The sequence below is a fragment of the Cetorhinus maximus genome, chromosome 13 (genome assembly GCF_964194155.1).
Source record: "Cetorhinus maximus chromosome 13, sCetMax3.hap1.1, whole genome shotgun sequence".
NCBI classification, from domain to species: domain Eukaryota; kingdom Metazoa; phylum Chordata; class Chondrichthyes; order Lamniformes; family Cetorhinidae; genus Cetorhinus; species Cetorhinus maximus.
The window spans coordinates 35,629,369-35,652,375 of record NC_135891.1 but is presented as its reverse complement, the minus strand read 5'-3'; the positions used below and the strand labels follow the sequence as shown (position 1 = coordinate 35,652,375).

The 23,007-nt window shown below is 39.6% G+C and overlaps 1 protein-coding gene across 3 annotated transcripts in view; it reads right to left on the bottom strand.

Moving 5' to 3' along the window:
• LOC144688544 (extracellular sulfatase Sulf-2-like) overlaps positions 1-23,007 on the bottom strand; it is a 351,599-nt gene that overhangs the window by 260,927 nt on the left and 67,665 nt on the right. For all 3 annotated transcript variants that reach the window (XM_078555259.1, XM_078555258.1, XM_078555260.1), the window contains exon 2: positions 14,687-14,782. The gene's annotated coding sequence lies outside the window, so the exon portion shown is untranslated. The remainder of the gene's footprint in view (positions 1-14,686; positions 14,783-23,007) is intronic.

Here is a 23,007-nt window from a genome sequence, read left to right as displayed (position 1 = left end):
TTTGCATCATTTTATTTTTCATGCAAGGGACTGGTCCTGGGTCTGAAGAACTCCAAACACTGTGCTGCGCATACTCAGCCCACTCCAGGTCTACGCACGCACAGAATCTCCTGGCGCCTGTCAGGACTCATAGTTCCCAACCTTTGACCAATGACAAGATAAGTCTGGATCCTTAACACGAGGAACACAGTTTAGTTCGGATATGAAAGTAGGATTCAATAAACTGGATTATATATATTTTTTTAATGTGGTTCTAAATCAGATCAATCTTGAGGTCATGTAGAACTTTTGCACAAACTAAAACATTTTAGTTTAATTCAGGAATACAGGAAACTGACAATTGCACAAGAACACTGAAGCATTTTTCCATGTTAATATACCCAGAATTGAAACTACTGCTGCTTGTCGCTACTCCTATCAGGAGATCTGCTGTCATGGTATGTCTTGCACCATCCTCACACATCCAATGTAACTCGTCTGCAACTGCTTTGTGACATACATCATCCAACTACACATAGGTCGATCCTTCTTTCTGCTGCCCTCCACTTTTCTCTCGAGAAGAGATCTCTGTAGTTTATTTTAGCACTGATCAAATGGCCGAAATACTGACATTTTCTTTTTTGGAAAGCACCTGTCAGAGTTCTTTTCACTCTTGCTATTTCAAGTACTTCTGCATTTGTATTATGGTCTGCAGATGGAATTTTCAGCATATGTCTTAGCATCCACATTTCAAAGACCTCTATCTTCTTCCATAAATCTTAACCTATTGTCCAGATTTCTAGGCATACAGGGAAGTGGATAGAATGTAGCATCTTAAGAGTTCTTTTCCTTGTTAGAAACTTGAGTTTTCTTGTTGTTAACACATGCATCATCTTCACAAAATTACTTCTGGCTACCTCTATCCTTCTTCTAACTTCTACATCACATCTACAATCTTCTGTTATCATTTGTCCTAAAGAGACAAACTTATCTACTTGTTCCAGTGTGATACCATTCACTTCTATCTTCACTCTAGTTTCTGCTAATGTATTCCTTCTAACTACCATTATTTTTGTTGATTTGGTGTTCATACTGAATCCATATTCTAAACTTCTGGATTTTACTCTGTAGGGCCTTCTTTGATTCTGCAAGTATCGCTGCGTTGTCAGCGTACCGCATGTTTGTTATGTTCTTGACTCCAATTTTTACCCTTAGAAGTACATCTAATTCTCTGAATATTTGTCATGTACAGATTGAATAATTTTGGTGACAGTGCACAGCCTTGTCGTACTCCTCTCTTCACTTGAAGCATGTCTGATTGTCGTTATTGGGTCTCAATGTAGACTCTGGATAAATCTCACATCTTTGCTGTCAATGTCACATTTCAGCAACACTTCTATTAACTTTTGGTGATAAACACAACCTAATGTTTTCTTCATTGTCTATGAAGTATATGTAAATACTCTCATTTACTTCTCAATATTAATCGAAGACTATTCTTCGGTTAAACGCTCCCTCTCTTGTTCCTACTCCAGGTCTAAATCCAGAGTGTGTTTCATCAACTCCTGCTTCAAAGGTATTATTATTTCTGTCTATTATGATTTTCAAGATCACTTTAACGAGATAACTCATTAAACTTGTAGTTCTAAATGATTGCACTCCATTCATTGCTTTAGGTTTCTTAAGTAATTTCATGAACAATGGATGTCTGAAGTCACTTGAAATGTATCCTTTAGTACATATTTGATCACAAAGTTCTGTTATCACTTCTAATTCTGGTTCTCCAAGGACTTTTAGATGTTCTGTTGTAACTTCATCTATGCCAGGAATGTTTCCTGTACTCATCAATTTCAAAGCATTCTTTAACTCTGATATCATAATGTTTAGTCCGTCATTTACCTCTGTCTCTTGAAGACTTCCTTGATTTAGATCATCGTACAATTTACTTAATTATTCTGTCCATCTTTTTGCTACTGCATCCCTTTTGAACAATTTTACCACCTTCACCTTTTATGCACGCACTATCTGTTGTTATCCCTTTTTGTCAAAAATTTCACCTTCTCGTGCATAACTCATTGTGATTTTTTTTCCAGCTCCAATATATCAGCACACATCTCATTATACCATTTCTCCTTAGCATGCCTACATGCATTATTTATTTTATTTTCAATTTCATCATATTCAGTTGTGTTTCTTTTATTTTCCCCTTTCTATCATCATTACTAGTATCTCATCTGTCATCCACTCCTCGTCTCTCTTTCTTTTCTGTTTTGGTAATATTTCATTAGCAGCACGTTGTATACTGTCTTTCATGTTTTGCCGTTTGCTTTCTATTCCTTGCTCTGAGACCTCGGTTTATTCTGATTCCTCAATCCTGAGACATTCATGCATGTTTTATGCTTTTAAGAGTGAATGCCTCTCCAGTGTTCTCGTCTGTCATGTCAAGGTCCAATTTTTTTTTTTTGGTATTTTCAGTTTCAGTTTAATTTTTGCCACAAGGAGACAATGATCTGAATTTATATGTGCATGGGGACACATATGAATGTTCTTTATACTATTTCTAAAACGTCGGTTCACCATCATAAAGTCTATTTGATTCCTATACACATTGTTTGGACTTCTAGAGTACAGTTTTTTTTTGGTTGCTTAAGATAATTTTCTTGACAAAATTGTTTCAGTCTGTCTCCACCTTCATTTCTAGATCCAAGACCTATTGATTGACATGAATTCCTGATGTTCCTTCATCAATTGTAGCATTTAAGTCACCCATTACAATTTCCAGACCAGTTGATTTAACTTGATCATTGCACTTCAGGAAATAGAGGCATTTTATGATGAATTCCTATTTACTTTGATCTTGTGTCATTAAACTTAAACTTGTATGACAATTAGATCAAGGGGCTTTTCTTCGAACTTAATCATGATCATTCAGATTGGCCAGTAACCTTGAACTGATCTCCTATATGTTTACTAGGATTCCTACTCCATTCATGTGTTTCTTACCTCCTGAAGTAAAGCACATAATTTAAAAATTTATTTTAAAAAATGTAGATTTCCATGACTGATCTGTGAAGATTGAATAGTGTAAAGGAAACACAAATTTTCATGAGGTCAATTTCATTTGACACAAGTGTGTTCTGTATTTCAATAAATGTTTCTCATGCAGTCAATTTGAGTGCCTTTAGAAATGTGCCTCTGTGAAAGGAGAGTACTGTAAACCGCATTCAGCATTTGCCCTACCCCAGGGTTTATACAAAGGGCTGGTCTGAATAGGTGATTAATTACCTACTTGGACACAGTTTAATTTCAACCTGAAATATGAGCCCAATCAAAAGTTCCAACCTTCTCTTAAATGGAAGGGCATTGATGCTGACCGATTTTAGGACAGACTGCCATATTCAGCCAGCATCTAGGGACATGCACATGTTCAAATTACTTTTTTTTTGGAGTATGAAAGGAAATAAATTTAATGCCCACTGAACAAGGTCAACCTAACTTATTCAGATGCAGCAGTATTTTTTCAATCTTCTCAGAAAATACTCAGTCACAGAAGAACTAGGAGTATATGGAACTGTAATCATGAAACTCATCCGTAAAATGGAAATACAAATGCAAGCGTTCACACATGAACAGCTATGCTCTTATGAGGACTTTGAAGTACCAGCGACTTTGGGCATTAAGAGGCCTTAAATATAAATCAGATTTCCATAGAATTAAACGCAAAATGATCTGAAATAAGGTATTCACAATAACCCACTGGTTATAATCTCTATGCTGCATTTGTCATCATTTTCAGGTGATACCTAATTATATTAACTTCCTATCGTGACATTGATAACCTTACTCTCCTTCATGCCTGCTGTGTTCAAACTCATCCTTGTAATGAAGTAAGTAGCTTTTATATGGCACTTTTCATGACCTCAGAATGTCCCAAAGCATTTCACAGTTGCTTGTACCTCATTTATTGAAAATATTCATTTTAAACTACTTTTCCCCCAGGTGAAAATTTGGTGTGCGTGTAACAACAGGGTAACTGAAAGGATTATCTCATGCTACTAACTGCCAAAGCTATTTAGTCTGATTTGAAAATCGGATTTCAGAGGCAACATAAGTATTTTTTTTTACTTGTCTTTATTAAAGTCACTCAGGAATAAAACAATTATAGGTGGTAGGCTTAATATCCCTGATATCGGTGTTATTCAGCTTGTATATAAAGTTTTATACTGCCTTGCTAACTTTCCACTCATAGGTAACCTGAGTTAACTTCTCCCTTGGCTGTAGTTGGTTCTTCTAGAACTGATGCCAGGAAGCTGTCTCCAGTGGAGCTTAGTTGTTTGTTACCTACAACTATCTTTCTTCAAATATTTAAAAATTCCCAGAGTCACTATGAATACATGTAAACTCAAATATTTAAGACGTTCTACTATGTCAAATAAATCCCAATATACACAAGCTACTTGGGATGAGAACCAGATTGAAAAAATATCATTTTGACCATGATTCATAGGGAGAAAGGGACGGCAGTGGTCCATTCAACCCACTCCTCATGCCATTTTGCTATTCAATTAGATTTTGGCTGAGCTATATCTTGACTCTATCTACACATCTTGGTTCCAATACCATCAATAATCTTGCCTAACAAAAAACTTTTCACAGGTAAATGCCTGTCCTGCTCTGTATTTCCAACATTTTCTGTTTTTATTAACAAACTATCAAGTTCAGTTTTGACACAGGTACTGAAACTCTCATCATCTCTAGACTCAACCATTCACATGGTCTCCTGGATGGCTTGCAATCTTACACCTTTCATAAACTTAATGCACCTAAAACTGCTGCCCATACTCTAACTCACACCAAGTCTCATTCACTTACCACCCCAAAGCTCTCTGACCTACATTGGGTTCCAGTCTCCAGACGCTTGTATTTTTAAATTCTCAGTGTTCAAATCTGTCCATTGCCTCACCGCTCCCCAGGTCTGTAACCTTCTGCAGCCCTTAAACCCTTCAATGAAGCCAACCAAGTCAACATACTGCAGATTGCACACTCTCTACTTTTTTTTAAATGGATAGTAATTTGGCCAACATACCCTTCCCCTATTACCTGTAGTTGTGCATGTGTGAACTCCCAGAGTGCGCATGCACTTTGAGAGTGAGCATGCGTGTGCGCATGTGCATATGCACATGCGAGAAAGAGAGAGAGAAAGTCGGTGCGTATTTTATTATTTTACTTAGATTGATTTACGTATAATAAAGCTAACCTCGTTTGTTTGTTAAACTCAAGAAAACCTGTCCAACTGGTTCTTCTATGAACACAGTACGTAAACAGTTATGTACTCATTGAATTGGTAATTATGTCCTTTTCACACAAAAAACAACCTGTTGTGGTCAAACAAGAGAGAGTAAAGACCCTTCCTCACCTGGTCGTAACAGGGTTTAGAGAGGGTACAATGCAGAATGTTGTCTAGTGTGAGCAAATAAAGATGAACATTTTTAAAATTAAAACAATACTGGTTATGGAGAAATGAGATAGCATTACATAAAATTACAATATGCTGGACAAGAAGTAGATTGTTTCCAGAGATCCAGAATAGGAGTCCATAGGTACAAGATTTAATACAAGATGAAATGCAAGAGAGTTAGAACCGATAGCAGGAAAAACATCTTCAAACAGAGTTGTGACGCTTTGGAATTCATTGCTAGATTGAGTCAGAGACATCATAAAGATGCAAGATTAGATTGGATTGAATAAGTGGATCGAATAAAAAGTGTTAAGGAATATGGGATGGAGAAATTGTGTCAGCCATGGCTTAGTTGGTAACATTCTCGCCTCTGGATCAGAAGGTTATGAGACTGAAGCACACAAATCTAGGCTGTCACTCCAGTGCAGTGCAGACAGAGCACTACGCTGTTGGAGATGCCATCTTTCAGATAAGTTGACAAATTAAGGTCCCATCTGCCCTCTCAGGTGGGTGTAAAAAATCCCATGGCACTATTTCAAAGAAGAACAGGGGAGGTAACCTGTGTGTCCTGGATAACAGTTGCCCCTCAGTAAACATTATAATAAAAAAACAAGTTTACCATGTACTGGTCATTATCACGTTTCTGTTTGTGGGAGTTTGTTATCCGCTAGCTGACTGCTGCATTTCACGCACTACAACAGTGACTATTTTTAAAAGAAGTACTTTATTGGCTGGAAAGCACTTTTGGAAAGGGAGGTTGTAGAAGACTGTATATACATTTAAGTCTTTCTTCCTGAGTGTAATTTGCTTACACTGAGGATAAACACCAACATGGACTAGTTGGGATGAATGACCTGTTTTTTGCATTGTAACTTCTATGTATCTCTTTGTATCTTATTGGAGTACAATTCCACAGGCTCATGTTCCCTTCTGAAACCTCACCCAAGGGAGGGTTATTTTACCACAGGCGAAATAATAACTATGTCAAACCCTGTCCTCACCCAGCATTCACAGATGATACATACAGCAAACATTATAGCCATCACTACCAAAAACTGGTGGATCTACTCCTTTATCAACATGAATTGTGAGCATTAAAACTAGTCTAAGATCAATAACTCATTCAGTTATTACAATAATTATTGATGCTATGGACAGTGACATATCAATTTTTTTTTAACAAAACAGAGTTGGCAAGATGAGAGGTTTGTATCAAAATAGTCCACTCAAAAAAAAGGAAATCTGCAATTGGAAAGCAGAAATATCATATACATTCAATCTTTACATAAATCACATGGATTACATGCTACGCTGAAGATTCCAGTTTGTTGAACACACTGTTTAAAACTATGAATGGGAAGGGGAAAATATTCAATGATATTCCTTGTCAAAATTGTAAGCCATATATTTTAGGAATCAATGAAGTCACATTTTATTCCAGTTACAAAGGCAAAAAGAAACATCTCCACTGCAAAGTGGAGCACAATGGCGAATCCATGCTTAATCCCATTGGCACAATACTGTTTGAGCTAATGAGCCATTCAATCCAAGTACAGCTGCACACAGTCTGTTCAAAACATTAGGTAAACATCTGTAAGATCACATTCTGAATCATTAAACGGTGTCCAGGTGTGCTTCTTTTTACAATGAAAACAAGCAATGGTGTTCCAAAATTCAGTTGCACAGCACCAACACTTTCAGCAGTACAGGTGTTGCTTTGGGTCCAAAATGGCATTTGCATCATGCATGCACAATTCTGCTGCTGGCCGCGACAGACGCCATTTTGGGTAGGCCATTGGTGTGGGTGCTGGGAGATGAGGAGTAAGCAGGAGTAGTGACGTCAGGCAGAGTGTAATGCTGCTTGACTCTACAGGCACCATTTTTGAATGGAACCATCAGCTACTGCCTTCTCTTAATGTGAACAGATCAGAACATTCATACATGCATGTCACAATTCATCATGGTCTTCTCTACCCTGTACACCTCACCATCTTGAGGCCGCAGCCTTTGCTACATATAAAACAAGAAGCTGGGGAGGAGGAAGAGGAGGAAGGAAGGAGACAACCAGCACAGTCCTCTTCTGAGCAGCCTGACTGTGGTTGATGCATCGACCACCTACCAGTAAAGTCAGCCCAAAAACCCCATTCAACAACAGTCCTACACCTTACCTTCACTTTATCATTGACCGTCACAGCATCTGCTTGCCACAATGCTGAAATAAAAGCCACCTCAAAATAAACATTCCAAACCAAATTTATAAATTAAATCATGGCACATTGCATATAAAAGTCAACTCATCACAATTCTGCATTCCCTTGGTGCTCGTCTTCCCTGTGCCTTTATCTGTTCTAGTGCTCTGACCCCCGCGCTTGCAGCATGGCTGGTGAAAGGTTGCTAGCTTTCAGTGTGGAGACTGCAGATGTCCTTGCAGGATGCCCTCTAGCAGTTCTGGCCCCAGAATGAACCATCTCAACATGGGTGAAAGCAGTCTCACTGGCTGGCAACAGCAAGCATTGGCTCCAGGTTCTACGCAAAACCATGGGCAATGTTGGTTCTAGACTCAACCATGCTCAACAGTGACGACAATTTTTTCTCTGGCAGGCTTGTCAATACACCAAACATTTCTGTGTTCATAACCATCAGCCGTATTCTGTATGCCACCCCAGAGAAGCCCTTATCTGAGTCATCTAGAGAAGAAGTCATAAGTGATCTCACCCTCCAGTGAGTTGACACTGGAGCTTACCTTTTCCCTCTGCCCTGGCTGCAGGCCACTGCTACCTGTATGCAGATCCTGCCTCTAAGCTATCCCCTCAATTATGCACAGTGTCAATGTCTGAGCTGGGGGCTGCGAATGTGAGTTGATGTTTCTTCATCAACAGTCTCCGCTGCCTCTTCCACTTCATGCTCCTGCACCATTGCCTGGCCAGGTTGCAATTCTTGGGTGTCTGAAAGCAGAAAGGCACAAGGGTAGGGTTATGGCGAGGGGAGGGGGAAAAGCAAGAGGTGCATCTTATACACCTGCAACTTGTATATCAGAAGAGGCTGTGGGTGTAGTGGAAATTGTATGTGAGGAGGAGAATTAGGCATGAGTGTATCATCATTGTTGATGCTTTCAGCCCTGCGGCTGGCCACAACCTTATTCATGGTGAGCAGTCTCCTGCATAGGGGCGAGGGCATGCAACTGTGCCTGCCCCACATCATTAGGTGCATTCCTGTGATTGTGGATTACCTTGCTTTGTAGGAGAGTGAAGTATGTCAGTAAGTATAGTGCAATGTGATGTGGCTCCCATGATTGAATAACTGATAGCGTGTGCAATCCGGGAGATGTGGTTGCGAGGCCTAACAGTAGCAGTTGTGTGAGGGAGAGATGAAGATATGAATGTTAGGTGCTATTCATGATTGATAGAGATTGTTGTTAGGTTAGTGGTGGGGGAGGGGGCGGTGGTGGTGGGGAGCAGTGTACAGTAAACAGAGCGTGAGGCTTGCGATGCAGTTGGTGGCATATGGCATTTGAGGATGACCACTCATGTAAGGTCATTGAACTCCTTGCATCACTGTATTCAGACCCTGAGGCTACACTACTAGCATTGACTGTGACAGCTATCCGCCCACACTGCCTTCAGAATGGATAGAGGACCTCTCTTTCCCCATCTAACTCCTTTACTGAGGACTCCAGTTCCATGCCGGAGAACCTCGTTGTGCCATTTTTGTGTCTTGCCCAGGTCAAACTCATTTCCAGCATCCTCTCCATTCAAAATGCACCTACCCTTTAAGAGGTACAAGCTAACTTTAAGTCACAAAGGCTAGCCTGAATTTGTGCTAGGCTCTCTCAATTTTGTTATCCCTTGCTCGGGTGCGCCGCCACTCAATGACACACTTAGTGATTATGTAAGTGAATAGACAGCCCAAAGCTTGTGTGCTGTCTGCATTGGAAGCAACAGGTACAGTTTAATCATGGATTGTGATCCTCACGCACATTTTCGGGCCTTAACAAGTTTTGTGGTGGAATATATAAATGAAAACCTGTGCCAAAAGTATTTACATTGAATTAGTTTGGAATTTTAGTTCTCAGCTCTTCCCTTCTCTTTCATAACAGAAAATGAGGAGAGCTTTGTGAAACAAGGGAGAGGAATTCTAGTCCTTTATAATAATCCGGGTAAGGTGAAGTGGACTCCTTTCATCACATATGCACTTAACCCCAGCTCATAATGATGTGAATACAGTTGCTCTCTTCTCATTCTGAGGGTTCTACAGGAAATGCATTTGGTTGGCCTCAATCTAGTGCCCAATTGGTGACCACCTCACAAGACCTCACAATTTGACATTAATCAAAAGTAAAATCCATAAATTCACAAAAATGACAGGATATAACAAGGGGGCATCACATTACAAGTGGTCTTCCAAGTTTGGGATTAAGATCTGTGAAAGAGCCAAAACAGTGTTTCATTCTGAAATGAACTATTAATTTGGCAACACTTGATTCTGATTGCAAATATTAAAACTTTTTTAAACCACTGAATTGTTATATTGAGATATTTCGTAAACTTAATTTACAAGTAATGAAATTAATGTTCCACAATGGTCATGTAACTTTGCAGTATGCACTTCTCCCCCATTTGAGTAGCACGTGGCTGACATCCATGCATCTCCCAGGGCTTGTTCGACTTATCTTAGTGGAAAGCTGCTGGGAAGCTTTGCCTTGCGCAGTTGCCTTAGGGAACTCAAGATGAATTCAGCAGAGTTTATCCTGAATTGGCCATAATTTTTTATGTCCATAGATCTTTTTGTCTTTCCCAGAATTCATAGTTTATGAGTGGAATAACAACATGCAAGGTTTCACGGCTGTTTGAATGGGGCAGGCTTGATGGGTTTTCAATGTTTGTAATAAAGTGATGGGAAACTTTCAGCTTTAGGCACTAAAGCAATGTAAAAAAGGGACCAATTTATGGTTTTGCAAACATTGTTGAGGAATTTTGAAATAATATGTTTAATTATAATAAACAGTAGTAATATCCAGTTACAGAGAACAATAGAGGTACTGTTATGAGGTCAGGAAGATTACCCTGGGGCAATGTCCCTGTAAGGGAGTGGTAACATTTGTCAACGTGGTCTCTGAGAAAGATTGGTATCAAATTTATAATTTATTAGTTAAGAAGGATCAGCCAAGGCAAGGCTCCCCACCAATAATTTATACAAAGTAGATTAGCAAAATATGCATGTTACACCCCATTACATTTGGACAGCTGTTTGTATAAAGCAATCTGACAAACTCACAGTCATTTGAATGTTTACAATGTAACTCATTACTGTACTGTACAATTCTGCATGGTCGGGGCAAATTTTCAATTTTGCCACAAAACCAGGTGGATCGAATCACCCACTCATGGTGTTCCATCAATAGGTCAAACAATATGTCAAACATCAACTGGTTCTATGAAGGTTGGACAATCTGCTCTGATAACTTTAACTTATACAATTAACAGAAGCCTAAGTGTCTACAGGTGGGGGGCACTCATTAAATAATGACTTTTGCACATATTGAGGCACTTATTGACACTGGCGGTGGGTTGCAGAGTTAGGAGCTATACGTTTGTAATGTCTCACTTTGTGAATAGATTATAAACTGAGTAAAGACTGACTTCTGGTCTCTTCCTTCACAAACTGGGTATAAGTAGTTTAACAGCTTTGGGATCTCAAAAGTGTTCCACACAGCAAATTCTTCGAACAAAACATCTAAATGTACTCATGCACAAGATGGATTATAGGACAGACGCTTGGATTTAATTTCCTCTTAACACTTCCAACATTTCAACACTGCTTCTCTGCTTTATGACATGGTAGCAGATCATATCAGGAACTACTTGTTACGAAGTGCATTTGAGCAAGCAACTTTTCATTTGAAGGGCTGGGGAATCGTGAAGCATCTGACCTCTGAAAGGCTAGTTTCATCCTTCTTGTGTCACCTTTTTAACTTGCTCACTGACTCTCTCACTCATTGTCACAGAAGCATAAACTTGAGTGCAGCATCATGACACAAAGTATATTGCCATGTAATTAACAGTAGGAGTGATTAAAGTATGTTCCTTTTCTACTTTTATAGGCATGCTCAAGAATCAGGCAAACCTTTCCAATGCTATCACAAAACTCTATCATTTATTCCATCCATTGCAGCACCAACACAGGTATAACCACCCAGAAATAAGAGGAGGGTATAACCATGCAAGGATAAGGAGAGATAGTGATGATTTAGAAATTTGCTGGCCAGAGTGCCAATACATGACCTTCCTTAGCCGCATCTAGGAGTTGAATTTCAGATCCTGCACGGAAAATAAGCTGCTGAGTATACATATCTTTCAATTGAGTATGAAACACATCCTGAAAAGTTTGGTGCCATATGTGGAGCAACACAGTTTTTAGCTGTGTATAACCACTGACCTGAAGTCCACCATGGAACACTTTACAACTCTAGGCACGCCTGCATCAGAGCACCCGATGGCTAGAGTCCTTTGCAGAGTATATTTTTTCTATGTGCTCACATTGCTGCTATGGAGCCCTTGGGTTTGAATCTCCAAGGTTCTCTCCACCGACTTTTAAGATGATGATGGATTAAATGAAGGGAACCATTACAGAGGTTTATTGTTTCCCAAACAGTAAAGATTTTAAAAAATGAAGGGAATTCTGCCTATCTAATGCATCCTTCTGTAGAAATGTACAATTAACTGCCTTTTAAATAGCTCTAGACTTTCTGCTTCCACAACCTCAGCCAGAAAGCCAATCCAGATATTAAGCACTCTGTGTGGAGAGGTGTTTCCTGACATAAATTCTGAACTTGCCTTTTACCAGTTAGCACCCATGTCCCTTTAATATGGAGTCATAGTTTAGCTTGGCTACCTGTGTGCCTTGGTCCTTTGTGTTTTGCGGGTCCCGTCAGCTTGAAGGATTGCAACATCCCGCTCATTCTGATGCTTTTTTCCCCATAGCGCAGTTGTTTGACCTCTGAATAGAACATCAGTGGCCTGTTTAATATATCAGGGCACTGCAGATTTGCCTTATGGTAGCTCAGAGTGAGCTGTAACATAGAAGTTGATGGCATCATTGACTGGCACTGCTCTGCAGGTCAGCTTGCAGTTTATGACATAATTCAAACACTACTTTCTTAGTGAATCTTAGAGTGTGAATACAGGTTATGATGAAAGTTCCAGGTGGTTGCGGTTGAGAATTTAAACACAGGCACATGGATAATAGTTTGTGTTGGGAGACTGTGTTTGGTGCAGATGAACCTCATTGCTATCAATCCATTCTTCATCTTCCCTGCTTCAAAATGACACAGGAATACAGGAGCCACTGAAAACCAAGGCAATCAAAATTACAGCAGCTCAACTTTAAGAAAATTGTCCCTGGAAAGTAGTAAGATTACTGTCTTTTAACTCATTTTGTGTGGGTAGGTAAAGTGCAAGTTTACGACAGCTATTAGAAAACATTTCTTACTACATAGGGTGATTCACCAGTTAAAAAAGGTGTCAGAATTGATGACTGAGTCAAGGACTGGTCAAGTAGGCTGAAAGGCCTTCTTCAATCAAATTGATGATTTTGTTAACCACAGTGGTGATTTCCCATTACAAGATTTGGACTGGAGCTTTCAAAATCTTGCAGCAGTCACTTTATATCCTTACTCCCAGGTGACAAATTATTGTTGGCTGTATAAACACACTGACTAGAGCCTAAAGGTTCAGGCCATTCCAGTAAATATCACCGCAATTACTTCTCAAATTTGCAGTTCAAATATCCTGAGTAGGAACATAAGAAATAAGCGATCATATGGCCCCTTGAGCCTGCTCTGCCATTCAATATGATCATGGCTGATCCTCTGTCTGAACTCCACTTTCCTGCCTGCTCCCCATATTCCTTAATTCCCTAAGAGACAGGATTCCCCCTCCTGTGGAAGAAAGTCTTCGAGCATGTACAATGGCATACCAAAAATATTGAGTTTTTCCTGGTGTTTATACAATGTGCCTCTACACACCTCCATTCACCTAACTCTATCAGCATACCCTTCTATTCCTTTATCCCACATATGCTTTTCCAGCTTTTCCTATTTGCTTCAACCACTACTTGTGATAATGCATTCCACATTCTTGCGATTAAAATATTTCTCCTGAATTCCTTATTGGATTTATTGATGACTCTCTTTTGTTTATGGTCTCTAGGCTTTGTCTCTAAAGTGGAAATATCTTTTCTACATCTACACTTATCAAACCATTCCATTACCTTAAAAGTCCTTATGAGGTCACCCCTAAGCATTTTTTCTAGAGGACAGGCCTGAGCTTTCTGTTCTTCTATTATCCTTGCGAATCCTTTTTGCGCATTCCCTAATGCCTCCACATTCTTTTTATAATATGGAGACTAGAACTATGCAAAGTTTTCAGAGAGTGGTCTAACCAATAATCTATCCAAGTGTAACACAACTTCCCTGCTTTTCAATTCTATTCCTCTGGAAATAAGCCCCAGTTCTTGGTTTGCTTTTTTTGGCCTTATTAGTCCCTTTCTCCAATTTCAGTGATTTGTGCAATTATTTTAATATTTTGTGAATCTGTATCCATGACTTGTGAATTTGGATTAGAGATTTGTGTAGGCAAAAAAGGGGAGGTGATAGACTAAAGGCACAGTTAAGGCTAAGTTTCTTACAGGCTTTTGAAGGCGATGAGAGCAGTAGTGGAGCAAGATGGTTTCAGAAGAGGAATCCAGAGGCCAGAGCCATAGATGCTCAATGTTCAAAAAATACTAAATAGAAATTTCTACTGATTTTCCAAACTGATTTTTGAAAACACCTGACTTTCACAGAAAATCAAAACAATAAAGTCAATTAAGAATGTAGACTTTAGTATGGAAAGGAATCTTCCTGTGGTTTGTGTGCAACCCCCAAGTTTCCCTAGACTACAAGTTAATAGCAGGAGCGTAAGGGTTGGGTAAGCAGCTTACACGTATTTCACAATATTTTCCTTGCTGGAACAGGCCAGGTGCAAGTCGCCCTCTAACTTTCTCATGTGATTCTGTGAAAAAGTATTTGGCCTTCACACAGTGCTTCCAACAGTGTAGGTGCTGAAATTAGCAGTTCGGTTATTTGATGGAATTAACATTGTACTCAGCATGAGTCATTCAAAACTAATAAATCCTCTTTCATTTTTTTTATTCTGTTCACAAGATACGGTGACTAGACACACGTGCCTTCTCCCGTTAAATGTTTCTTACCTTCAGCTTCAGTATTTTGAACGTTGAGTGGGGAACGTGGGGTGATGGAACTGGTCACAGCTTAGTTTTCATGTGGCATAAAAGATGCGTGTCCACCTACAACAACATACATGAAGTTAGATTCCAGTACTCTGCAAGAGATCAATTGTAAAGAGAAGAAGGGACCAAACTTTGCTTATTCAATAGGTTATATTCCATTAGCCTAATTGGATAGTCAGATTTTGGTTACCACACTGTTAGATTAACAAACTACAACGTGATTCTCCCAAGTAAGGATTCATGTGCTAACATAACTCGTGCAGGAAAAATACGTTAGCCCCTAAATTAGCACCGCAGAGAATTCCATCATTCGGCATGGAAAACGAATTAGAATGCACTGATAGAAAAAAAGTCTAATTTGCAAACCTGATGTAAAATAAAGTAAAAGTGACCAGGTATAGGGCAGAATTGATAGAAAGCTATAGGTCAATTCAGGACTAACTGCATTCCCATCCAAAGGCCACCTATAAAGAATTGGACATGGTCAGCTACTCTCTCCAATTTGTGAAGGATCACAAGAGTTAAGTGATCTCACCTCCATTATTGCCACATTCACTGCATCAGCCCTGTGGTGATAAGAAACTTAGGCAGGTGGCAGAGGGATACCATTTTAAGAATATGGGATGAGGCTAAGAATAAACAACATAAACACAAGCAAAAAAATTACATTTTCTTTCACCTCATCACTAAATATAATTTATTTTTGGGCAGATTGAGTAATTGCACAATTCTAAGGACTGATGTTTTATACCTTTCTGGAAAAATAGCATAAGACACAATAATAATTCATTTCAAAGCATACCCATTATGTACCATCAGAAACCACACAACCAAAAGAATAAATATGTTTCACCAAGGATGGACCATTCCAGACATTTTTTCCATTCATATGACAGACCATTTTAACTGATGCCTCTTGCTTCCACACACTATAAGATCTTCACACTCAGCTAGGATTTATAATGCATTAGGATGAGTACCATAAAAGGTTTTAATTTATTTTAAACTGTAAAGGAATGAAAACTGTCAATAGCTAACAACTCACAGACTAACAACCTAGATCTGTAAGCACTTCTTTTGATAAATGAAAGCTGTCAAAAGTGCAAGTACCAATGCTGCAGAGAAACACGATTCGTCAGTCCTTTTCGAATAAATCTCTGCTGCCTGCATAAGTGCACAGACTAGATAGAAAAATGCGCATGTTAGACATCAAAATGAGCTAAAATGGCAGCTATCACTTATCACTGAGAACATGGAACAGAAGGAAAATCTCTTAAACATGAACTGTAAAAAGATACACTTACCAATAAAATGTTGATTCTGAAAAGGAATGATTGAGTGAAGCTATATTCACAATAGATTCTGGAATCCTGTACTCTACGTTTTTCATGCAATTTTTATACTGCATGGAAAACCAAATAGCTGTGAAATTGCTAAAGTTCTTCATGAACTATAATACTACAAACTCTTTCTGTGGCAAACTGGCACAAAAAGAAATCAATACTCTTTGTTGGTTTCCAGTTGACTTAACTTAAAACTATTTTCAAGAAATCTGCAACCCAACTTTTGTTCAGAATTGTGCTGAAAACAATTTTTGTTGTCTGTCACATGCAGTGATATCATGACACAGGGTAAAACTGTTCCATGTCAGGGGCTTGATGTACGTGGCCCAAATAAGCACTCTAAATCGCCAGAATCTTTAACATTGGTACCAGGACACAATTTCTGATTTCAAAACAATATGCAACATTTTATGGGGCACTTTAGAAGGGAAATTAAGTTATGCAGATATCCATTATAATTCCATTCAAAACAAAAAGAAATAATGAGACATTATGAAGTTTTAATAAAACTCCATGAAACTCCATGGAAGTGACAGGGAGGTTATGAAGAACTAACAGAATTTAAGTTAGGATAGCACAGGCTACATTAGAAACAGCCATTCCAAATAGAACAATAGCAGCCTTCTATTCCACAATACCACAGTGTGTTATTGTTATTGTTTTCATTAGGTGATTTCCAAAGGTAATAAATATCAGTCTATTCATTGTTTAGAACAGTTTTGGTTAATATAAACTCTCCACATGTAGATGAATGACTCAGATCATTCTCAAGGCAAAGACGGTGGCATAGTGGTAATACTGCTGGACTATTAATCCAGAGACCTAGGCTAATGCTCTGGGGCCATGGGTTCAAATTCCACCATGGCAGCTGGTAGAATTTGAATTTAGTTAATAAACCTGGTTCACAAATGCCATCGTTACCTGGCCTAGATGTGACTCCAGACCCATAGCAATACGGTTGACTCTTAACTGCCTTCTGAAATGACCTAGCAGTTACTTGGAGGCTTTTGAAAGCAGTGAGAACAGTAATGGGGCAACACAGCTTTAGAACAGAATTATGGAGGGTAGAATCATAGACAAATGGATTACTATTTACACAACGGTATCCCATTGTCTAATTTCAGTTCCCAAAATCCCCTACCTCTGGGCCAGAGGTTCTGGGTTCAAGTGCCACTTCAGGAGTTGATGGCCATGAAAGGTGCACTCATAATCTGGCCAAACAGGTTGATTATCAGCCCGTAAATCCAATGGCAGGCGATAAGAGTGGGAGAGTTCCCCGGTCAGCCATTCTGCTGAAGGCAATGGCAAACCACTGCAGCACTTTACCAAGCATAATCACGGATCAATCCAATGGAAGTCCATGGTTGCCAACACCCTCTTAGAGCATGGTACCAGAAGGAGGAGAGGCATACATATGGAAAAAAGTAGAAAGGCTCAAAACATTTTGTTAACATAATCTTGAATATTGTGGCTAAATATCTTGGGTAAATTGAACATCATGTTATCATAAGTTACCAAAAGCATCATGCATCAATTTTGTGACTACTGCTGAAATTACACTCTAGATTACAAGCATGTTCATTTGAAATATCCAACTCTGTTATTTAGTGAAATTGTTACCCCCATTTAAATTAAATAGCTGCGAGAGGATTTATAGACAAATGGATTACTATTTACACAATGGTATCCCATTGTATAATTTCAGTTCCCAAAATTACCTCCCAATCATGAGGATTTGTCCAGCGATATCTAAGGACTGAAATTTGTTTTTTGCGAGAGTTCTGGACTCCTTGGCTTCAAAATTGGATCATGTCAAAATCGGAATGTGATCCTAGTGCAGTTCATGCTATACACAAATAGGCTAGCCATAGAACCATTGCAAATAGGTCCACTAACCTCATTAACACAGTACCAGGGGAGGAGAAAGATCGACCTGCATGGATATTGGCAGAGGGCCTCAGGAGAGACAAACAGGATGGCTGACAGCTGCTGCAGTTTTAATGTGGAACTGGAAGAAGTACTTCTGATTCCCCTTATCTCCACAATAATATAAAGCATTCAATTTACCTTTTGGGTGGCATTCTCCAGCAGCCCTTTCAACTACTGCTGGTCCAGTTGTTGAGTGATTGATAAACTGACCACAACATGCACAGCATGCTGTAGCATTCACAGACCAATTTGGCAAAGATAGAGAGCAAACTAGTTTCAGGTAGGCACTCTGCATACTTACTAGTCCTAACCAATATGGCAGGCAAGGCACCAAATTGAACACTTTTTAAATGGACAGTGTGCCATCGAATTTCTAGGCTCTCATTTCATTAATGCAGCCTTTGTTCACCATCAGAAACATCACAACAGAACAAAGGATTCCACATGCTTCTTTTAACTTAGATGGACAGTCTCAGTCTGTGCCTGACTTAATCCCACCTGTTATAGATGTAAAACAAGAGCAGAGCAGAGCTAATCATAGAATGGGTGCAGGACAGAAGGAAACCACACAGCTCATCACATCCTTGTTGGATCTCTAAGTGCTGCTCAGCTAGTCCCACTCAAGTGCCTTTTCCTTGTGGCCCTACAAATTTTCCTTCTCAGATAATTATCCATGACTCTTTTGAAAGTCATGATTGAATCTGCCTTCACCGCACTCTCAGGCAGTGAAATCCAGGTGCTTGCTGCATAAAAAAAGATTTTCCTCAAGTTGATGTTGCTTCTTTTGCCAATCACCTTCTATTGGTTTCTTCAGCTCTCAACCCTTCCACCAATAATTCTACATTTGAAGGGCTTCTGTGGGTAGTCTTCTGCTTACAAAACAGTGTGTGAAGTTCACGGTTTCTCCAATTATTTGGAGGAGGAAAATAATGTCAGTCTTAATTTTAAATAAATAAGCAGATGCTAAATTGAAGGGTTCAGGGATCTCATGCTGACAACCCAAGCTTTAAATGAAGCATATATGACATCAGAACTCTTCCATATCCCAAAGTTTAGTTTGTCATCTCTATACTAGTTGCCTTGAGGTAGTGAAATTTCCACCTCTAGACACATTTAGTAATGATGCTGGGGAAACCAATTGTGTACTGAAAAGGATAGCTGTGTTCCACTAACCAAAAGCAGTTTTCATAGTGGACAAGTAGAATTCTATTTCTCAGAAGATCACACGGGAACTAGGATACACACCAAAAATCTCGATCTAAAGATGAGGAACCATGATCACTAGGTCTAAAGTATTTTTCAATTTTGCTCTCTTTGAATTGGACAGTAAAGCGACCTGGGTGACTGAAACAATTGGTAGCTGCTGCAGGCTGTTTCAAAGAACAACTGTTAAAAAGTAAAAAATAGTCACAAAGGTGTGAAAGAATTATATTTTTGTACATTTTTAAATTCAGTATGGAGGCACAATAATAGCAAACAGAATTATAGAAGCCCAGGTTTTTTTTCTTAAAAACAGAATTAAAATTTAAAGGGTGGGGATCTGCATGCTTGACCTGAGTCAAGATAATCCTAGTTTCAGTTGCGATGTCTGTGCCTACAAACAGACAACAGGCCTTTGCTCACATACATGAAGCTTTGGTTCTAGTTCCTCCTGCCATTCATTGACCTCTCATAGACCCTCTTTTCATCCTTCCTTCCCATCCTAATCAGGAATGCATGGCTAAGTGCCATCATCTTTTAATGCAGTGTCCGGATGAAACAACATGTCAGTCCCATGAAAAGAACCAATTCCATTCTTTTTTTTGACTGCAACAATTTTCCCTGGCAAATTAGTATTTTTTTTTATCTAATGCAATCATACAGCCTCTGGCAGCTCTATGAGATGATTACTGAGGTAATTCATGAGAAAGGAGGAGGTGTTCATACTGTAAATGACCTGAACCAGCTGGTATGTTTTGACTCCAAGTCTCATTCACTGGATTAATAGAACATTCTGCATGTATAATCAATGACTTCTTCAAGCTGCTGTGGTGACCCAATCCAGAGTTCAAAAGGGAAAAAGGATTTTAAAAACAGCACAGTTTAATTAATTTTCTCTACCAGGTCAACATCTGCCATTTTACTTCCCAGCTGAGCATGTAAAGGAATTGTGTAAAGGAACCTTCTTGGCAAACTGGCTAGAGAATAAATTAAATAAAAACCTTAACTCTTTGACAATGATTATTTTCCATGCGGGTGAAGTCTACTCCAATAAAAATACACCAAACTTTTCACTTTGCTTCCCACAAGTCTCCTGTATCATCCTTTCTGTCAACCATTTCCCTCTCCTTCCACACATAACATCAACTCCTGCCTGCAGGCAAGTTTTGCTGTAGATTAGTTTGATTCCAAACAATGCTATTATGGGATTAGTTAGCAGAGATGTTCTATATAAAACATAAACTGGAGTACCCTCAATTATTCCCCTCCCCGAAAACTCCATCCTGAACAACTGTTGCTTTTACACTGTGCTCCACCTCCAGACCAGCTCATTCTATTGTCAACGGTTGTACCAACTGGCAGCCATGGGGCTGCAACCTGCAAGTGGCAATCAATTGCTGTTGTACTCATAAGGGTAAAGAGCTTGCAAGCCATTCTATTTTCTCTTACTTAGCTTTCATGGTCAATTTGTATATGTATTATTCCACCATTATAATTATTCTCTGAGTGAATGCACTATTACTTAAAGTTTAACTGCTCAGTGACAGATCTAAGTTCAAGTGTTTGCACGTGGCAACCATTCAATGTTTCATTGGTGCTCTGTCAGCTATATTCCAGTACTAAAATAATATTAGTGCACTGGGGAGAGCCCAAAGAGTGACGGAAGTGCTCAAATGAGTAACACACTACACCCAAAGACAAACTCATAAGTGAACTTGTTTCATTATGGAAATTAATATTTTGAGGCAATATCAAAGGTTCAGATTGGATTAGACAGCAAGTGGATGTGAAAATCTCAATATTCAAAGATAATCAACCAACATCAGTAAACACAATTATCTGGTCATTTATCTCATTGTTTATGGGCTCCTGTTGTGTGCAAATTGTCTATTGCAATTCCAAGTTGTACAAAATTGACTAATACATACGCAGCATTAGCAGCTCACTTTCAGGTTTCCCAGCCAGAGTGGGAAGGCTTGGTCACAAATCACACCCGATTGCTACAAGCTTCAGTATTTAAAAGGGAGGCTGGCAGGGGTCAGAATTGATCATCCTGCCTCTGCGCTGACAATTGCAGAAAGTATACTGATGGAATCTCAACATGGGAAGATTGCCCTCCTGGTATTCGGAGGCATCGCTGGAGGTAATGCTGCAGGCTGTAAGGACCCACAGAAAAATATTATTTCTGGCTGAGGGAAGGAAGAGGTCAAGAGCAAGTATGCACAGCTGGAAGTTGCAGAGAAAGCATAACTTTGAAGTGCGGTCACACGATCATGGATACAGTGCCAAAAAAGGTTTAATTACCTCATCAGGGCAGGAAAGGTGAATGGCACACAACTTTCAAGAGTCAACTCCCTCACTGACTTACCCAGCCATCTCCTCAGACTGCCACATCTCACAGCTCTACTCATTCCTCTCTCTCTCGAGGCACATTTACATATCAGCATCTGAACAGCCAATACTTGCTCATTTTTCTGCCATCTCACACCTATCCCTCGCAGTCACCCTCCACAAAAGTTGTCATTTCATCACTCACAGACACTTTCCTTGCAGATGAGAGCACATAACTTCGGAAACCTGGGGGTAGTTTTCCAATTCCAGTATTCATCACCATGACTGCTGCAAAGAAGGAGACCATGGAGATCAGCAGTGGTAGAGAGCATGGCCATTGGAAAGTGGAGGATCTTCCAGATATCTGTTGACAGGATTCATCCACATTGAAGACTGCAATCACTCATGCTAAATTGGTGTCACCAGTTACTGAAATATGATCCTCTGCATAATGATGACTTTGAATCCTTTTCCCTCACCAGATCTAATTCATGGCTTTCATCTCCCACAGGTCTACAAAGCATGACATAGGAACTGATTCAGTAGGTGTCCTGGAGGTGAAGGTGGTCACGTACTCTGAGGAAGAACCATCACACGATTCATGCACACTCTCCACCAGCTCAGCGGGGTCTGCAGCAGGTAGTTGATTTGTCACATGGTGAAGTGCACATTGCAATTGAACAGCATCAGATGGCGGAGACAGGGACAGCAGTGGAGAGCCCAATGAGACAGCGCAGAACATTCCAAGCTCTGCTCAGCTGGTCACAGATGTTGAGCCTTAGATGTCAACAAAGAGGACTGTTCTGGAGCAGCAGCAGAAAATGTAAGAGGTCCTGTTAGCATTTCCAGAGGCTCTGCACACCATTGGAGAAGTTGGTCTCTCCCATGAGTGCCATGTTGCCTCAAGCCTTTGCCCTGATGCCTATATCAATGGAAAGAAAAAGTGGTCACCTGCATGCTAGCACTCACCAATGGCATGTGCACTTAGTCTGACACAGTCTGTGGGATGGATGAAAGCCTAGCCCTAACCATCTAATGCCTCACTGAATTACAGAAAGTGCTCTCTATCTCTTGGTGGTTGGGCCATGACTGGGAAAATGGAAAAAGGTCACAAGGAAATGGGGACTCAAAATTCAGAGGACATCAGCCACAGGCATTCAGCTGTCAGAGCAGAAACTGAGCAGATAAAAGCAAAACACTGCAGATACTGGAAATCTGAAACAAAAACAGAAAATGCTAGAAAAACTCAGCAGCTCTGACAGCATCTGTGGAGAGAGAAACAGAATTAACGTTTCGAGTCAGGAGCTCAACTCTGAAGAAGAGTCAGATGGACTCGAAATGTTAACTGTTTCTCTCTCCACAGATGCTGTTAGAGCTGTTGAGCTTTTGCAGCATTTTCTGTTTTTATTTCAGGAAATGAACAGCCTACCTCTAGCTTTGCTGAGGCCACAGAGGTAGCACCACATAGAAGCAATAGGA